This window comes from Budorcas taxicolor, chromosome 15 (genome assembly GCF_023091745.1).
Source record: "Budorcas taxicolor isolate Tak-1 chromosome 15, Takin1.1, whole genome shotgun sequence".
NCBI classification, from domain to species: Eukaryota; Metazoa; Chordata; class Mammalia; order Artiodactyla; family Bovidae; genus Budorcas; species Budorcas taxicolor.
The window spans coordinates 77,726,993-77,733,128 of NC_068924.1; the positions used below are offsets into that span (position 1 = coordinate 77,726,993).

General features: G+C 40.3%; 1 pseudogene; it reads right to left on the reverse strand.

Annotated features, from left to right (window-relative positions):
• Positions 1-4,659: 4,659 nt before the first annotated feature.
• LOC128060760 (olfactory receptor 1009-like) lies at positions 4,660-5,604 on the reverse strand (annotated as a pseudogene).
• Between the last annotated feature and the right edge of the window lie 532 nt (positions 5,605-6,136).

The window sequence follows — 6,136 nt, forward strand, 5'->3', positions numbered from 1 at the left end:
GCCATTTTGCTTTTTTTGCATTTCCTTTCCATGGAGATGGTCTTGCTCCCTTCTCTTGTACAATGTCATGAAGCTCTGTCCATAGTTCATCAGTCACTCTGTCTATCAGATCTAGTCCCTTCAATCTATTTCTCATTTCCACTGTATAGTCATAAGGGATTTGATTTAGGTCATACCTGAATGGTCTAGTGGTTTTCCCTACTTTCTTCAGTTTAATTCTGAATTTGGCAAGAAGGAGCTCATGATCTGAGCCACAATGAGCTCCTGGTCTTGTTTTTGCTGACTGTATAGAGCTTCTCCATCTTTGCCTGCAAAGAATATAATCGCTCTGATTTCAGTATTGACCATCTGGTGATGTCCATGTGTAGAGTCTTCTCTTGTGTTGTTGGAAGAGGCTGTTTGCTATGACCAGTGCGTTTTCTTGGCAGAACTCTATTAGCCTTTGTCCTGCTTCATTCTGTACTCCAAGGCCAAATTTGCCTGTTACTCCAGGTGTTTCTTGACTTCCTACTTTTGCATTCCAGTCCCCTATAATGAAAAGGACATCTTTTTTGGGTGTTAGTTCTAAAAGGTCTAGTAGGTCTTCATAGAACCATTCAACTTCAGCTTCTTCAGTGTTACTAGTCAGGGCATAGACTTGGATTACCGTGATATTGAATGGTTTGCCTTGGAAACAAACAGAGATCATTCGGTCATTTTTGAGATCACATTCAAATACTGCATTTCAGACTCTTTTGTTGACTATGATGGCTACTCCATTTCTTCTAAGCGATTCCTGCCCGCATTAGTAGACATAATGGTCATCTGAGTTAAATTCACCCATTCCAGTCCATTTTAGTTTGCTGATTCCTAGAATGTCAACGTTCTGTCTTGCCATCTCCTGTTTGACCGCTTCCAATTTGCCTTGATTCATGGACCTGACATTCCAGGTTCCTATGCAATATGGCTCTTTACAGCGTCAGACCTTGCTTCTATCACCAGTCACATCCACAACTGGGCATTGTTTTTGCTTTGGCTCCATCCCTTCATTCTTTCTGAAGTTATTTCTCCACTGATCTCCAGTAGCATATTGGGCACCTACCGACCTGGGGAGTCTCTCTTTCAGTATCCTATCTTTTTGTCTTTTCATACTGTTCATGGGGTTTTCAAGGCATGAATACTGAAGTGGTTTGCCATTCCTTTCTCCAGTGGACCACATTCTGTCAGACCTCTCCACCATGACCCATCCATCTTGGGTGGCCCCACATGGCATGGCTTAGTTTCACTGAGTTAGACAAGGTTGTGGTCCATGTGATCAGATTGGCTAGTTGTCTGCGATTGTGGTTTCAGTCTGTCTGCCCTCTGATGCCCTCTTACAACATCTTCTGTCTTACTTGGGTTTCTCTTACCTTGGACGTAATTTTTCATCTCTGGGTGACTTTTTTAATGTTGCCATATATGTCTTCTAGTCCAAAATCATAGATTAATTAGATCAGTTTTGTGACAGTATGTTATAACATCAAAATTAGTATTAGAAATTCAACTGTGAAAAAGCTCATTAGAGATTGGGACAGGAAAAAACAAAGGAATGCTCCAGAAATTTTCTTTGGTGCAGAGATCTAATAAAGGTATTTTAAGGAATTGTGTGTGGTTCAAAGGGCTTCCCAGATGGTGCTATTGGTAAAGAACCCATCTGCCAATGCAGGAGACATAAAAGATATGGGTTCTTCCCCTGGGTGTGGAAGATCCCCTGGAGCGGGGCCTGGCAACCCACTCCAGTATTTATGCCTGGAGAATCCCATAGACACAGGAGCCTGGTGGGCTACAGTACATAGGGTCACAAACAGACAAGATTGAAGCAATATAGCACTGTTGTTTGTGGTTCAAAGTCAAGATTAACAGCAATCTCTTGGCAGCAGGATTTGATGCATGGGGTTTGAACTTTATTCTTTTCCTGGGAAAGTGAGAAGCAATCATGGTGTCCAAATGACAGGAACATAAATTCTGATCAAGCAGCCTCTCCTTTTCCCATTCATTCAGAATCCTTGCTAGATGGTATAGAATCATAGGAACTTTCCCAGTTCACTTGATTTTCATGGAAGCCCTTTTTTCCCCCATATCCTGTATTGGATATGAATTTAGGTCTTAGGGGGAAAAAAATCTTCTTTTTTCTAAATATTCCTTTTGTTGATGAGACCTTAGTGTTAAAGGCTTCACTCCTTTAGAGAAAGTCAGGAAACCTTGGAAGACTAAGTCAGAGAGAAAGAAGCAGTTCTCATCCAGTGTAGAGATCACGCAGGGTAAAAGCAAGGGTGAAAGTCTGTGCCCTCCAGCAGCTGAGTGAATTCTCACAGTGGCCATAAGGAGGTAAACAGAGAGTACATGGACTGCAGCCCAGCAAGCTCCTCTGTCCATGGGATTCTCCAGGCAAGAATACTGAAGTGGGTTGTTATTCCTTTCCCCAGGCTATCTTCAGGACTCAGGGTTGGAACCAGGGGCTCCTGCATTGCAGGCAGATTCTTTACCATCTGAGCCACCAGGGAAGCCCCCTTTTAACTTTCTTTCCCACGCAGGTGGCTAGACCATACCTATAAATCCAGACATAAACAGTAACAACCTGGATATTGGGAACAGAGGATCTCATTGTGTTATATTATGCTATAAATGTAAACATTCCATAATAAAAATATTTTTGAGTAAAAATACGTTGGATGGAGTGTCAGAGCATTCGATGGCAAATAGTAGGGCAATGTCTTAGAAATGACCTGGAGAATAATTGGAAATCAGCAGTTGTCATGAGCTATAATGGTGTTCGCAAAACAAAGAGCAGAAACCCCTCTCCACCACCATAACACACCATCTTTGTGGCTCAGCAAATAGATAGAGCTCTGGTTTCCAGAAGATATTTAGATGCCATAGATGTTTAGAGGAACGACGTACCATCTGCAAGAGCCCCAAGAACCTCTGCTCTAAGGCACAGATCAGAACAGTGATAATTTTCTTTCCATCAAGAGAAAGAAAAGTCACCTCATTACACTATTAGCAGCAAACACATACACATCTGAAATGGTTCATCCCAGCCTCCATCTAATTAATTGTTTCTACAATAAATAAATAATGGAAATTAAATGGAGGAAATTTCTGAGCTAACATCCTGATCCTTTTAATAGCCTCCTACTAGCACTATTTCTGTCTCTCTGACTATTTAGCACATGCCTCATTCCTGCAGAGGCAACAGCTTCATTGAATGCAGGCCATTATTCCTAGCCTGTACACTGGCTCTGCATCTTGGTATCCAGTTGATTCCACAGTCTGCTCACTTCCCTTGAACCCATTCACTCCATGCCCAGTCCAGTCCCTGTAACGTGCTATTCTTAGTATAGTTGCAATGTTCAAAGCAGATACAACAACTTCTGGTCTGAGGAAGGATTGTGACCCTATCCTTTCATCCATACTGCCTGAGAAATCATTTGCTTATCCAACAACCCCATCAAGATATTTATCTGGGCAGGGGTTTGAGTTAGATTCTACACCCTATTTCTTTCCTACATCACTACTCAAGCATGTCTGTTTTTTGTTTTGTTTTGTTTCCCCTACTCATATGTGGATCTCTGTATAGCCTAGAGATAAATTTTACGCTTTTAATTCACCAATAGCTATCAGGGCTAAAAATAGATGTTGTTAGAATTTAGTTTATACCAAATGGATACTTTTCAAAATGCACTTAAATTTTATGAAAATGATTGCAATTCATATAATTCCTCTTTGGATTCTTCTGAGGTTGAGGGGAGCAGAAAGGTGTTGAAATAATTTTTATCTCCATTCTATTGTATTTTTTTAGTTTGAGAAGAATAACAGGAAAATACTAACAAGACAATAAGAAACAAATTTTCTGCATTTTAGTTACCAATAACTTCTCAGCACATCGTTCCTGATTTTTTAGAAGTTTTCTCATTTTTTTCATTCACTTCTTTGTAATTTATTTCTGCTTTCTGTAGTAAGCTATCTCTATCTTTATTTGAAAGAACTAGGGAAAACTGAATATTAATGCTAACGTAATAGTTGGAAAACTAAAGAGTTCTTGTTGTTGTTGTTTTGCTTTTGTGTTTTGGTTAACATTTTTCTTTACTTGCTTAGCTGCATTTTCTTTTTATTTTCAGTGATCATGATATTGTATTTTTGGAAGGTAAGAATTAAGAAAATAAACATAATAAATACTAAATATAATGTATGGAGCATTATTTACTTTGTAAAGGCATATGTAAGAGAAGTAAATGTTCTGTTTGATATTTTCACCTCTACATGTAAGGATAGGGGTAATGTTTGCTGTTCCAAAGAATCTCACCTCATCTGGACATTTCTGGTGGTCCAACTAGTGTGAGAGCATTAGTAACTAGGTTTCCTCAACATTTATTAGATTCCATCATATTCTCAGCAATGAAGATATCTGAGGAGAAAGAATCGCTCTGAGTCTGGGTGATTGGGGATTTTTATCACTAATAGGGACATGGTGAAATGGAGCTTTTAAAAAAAGGTACTAAAATAAAAATCATGTAGAAGAACGGAAGGATAGCATCCCCAAATTCTGCAAACTTTTTAGCATCTTTGGATGATGGTCAGATAGTCTAACCATGTCTGGAAGCTTTACTTTTTAATCTATTTTCTGCTTTAGATGGAAATTTAACTTTTGAGGCAAAACGTTCTCCTGGCGATGATCCTGCACAAAGCAGCTTTCACTTCTTTATTTCTCAAGCTGTAGATGAGAGGATTCAACTTGGGAATCACTGCTGTGTAGAACACTGCCACCACTTTATTGAGATCCAGAGAAAAAACTGCGCCTGGCCTCACGTAGATAAAGAAGAGAGTCCCATACAAGATGGAGACAGCTGTGAGATGGGAAGAGCAGGTGGAAAAGGCCCTGTGCCTCCCATGAGCAGAGCGGATGCTCAGGATAGAGATGAGGATTTAAAAATAGGAGATTAATATGGTCAGGCTGCTGACGACAAGTACAGATCCAGCCACGATGAAAACTAGCAATTTATTGATCCGCGTGTCAGCACATACCAGAGAGAGAAGCGGGAACATGTCACAGAAGAAGTGATTGATAATGTTGGAACCACAAAAGGGAAGTCGAAAAGCAGCTGTTGTGTGGGTCATGGTGTTCAGAAATCCAACAGCGTAGGGTCCGACCACCAGCTGTATGCAGAGCCTGTGGGACATGACAACTGAATACAGCAGTGGGTTACAGATGGCCACGTAGCGGTCATAAGCCATGGATGCCAGGAGAAGGCACTCGATGGCCACAAAGAACCCAAAGAATCACTGCTGCAAGGCGCAGCCCAGGAAAGAAATGGCTTTCCTTTCAGCGAAGAAGTCTCTGAGCATCTTGGGGCCAACCACGGATGAAAAGCAGACATCCACAAAGGACAGGTGACTGAGAAAGAAGTACATCGGTGTGTGCAGGCGGGGATCCGTCCGGATGAGGGTAACCATGCCCAGGTTTCCCGTCATGGTAACAAGGTAAAAAAGAAGGAGGAGCAAGAAGAGGAAGCCTTGTGCATGCAGATGGCACTTTAAGCCTGTGAAAATAAACTCCGTGACCCTGGTATAGTTTTCACCAGCCATTGGTTAGTTCAGTCACTAGAGTGAGAAAAAAAAAAAACAAGAAATTGATAGTGCACAAAGCTTTAAATTCCTTAAAAGCATAACATTATCCATATGAAAAGAAATTGCAGGTTTTCAGTTTAGGAACGTTGGCATAAAAAAGCTAGAATAAAACGCCAGCAAATCAAATACAGTTCTAAAGAGCAATACGGCTTAAATGTTTTAGAGAGAAAATTCGGGTTTAACTAAGAGTTTGTTTGACATTAGAAAACCTATAAAATATTTTAAATGTTGGCCAGTCTTATTTTCCCATAAATCCATTTAACTCATCTTGAACATTCGAAGATAAATAGAGAAGCAGAAATAGGTTTAAAAAGTGAGTTGAACTTACATGTCAGTGAGTTCCTTTCTTCTTTAGAGAATTAACACTGGAGTACAAACTGTGCTCTTTTTTCAGCATGCATTTCATCTTCCCACCCAGACCTGTGCCTTTGCATAGAGAGGAAGTCCGACTGTCTAGCAGTCACTTGGTTGTAGTCTTTCTTAGTTTTTC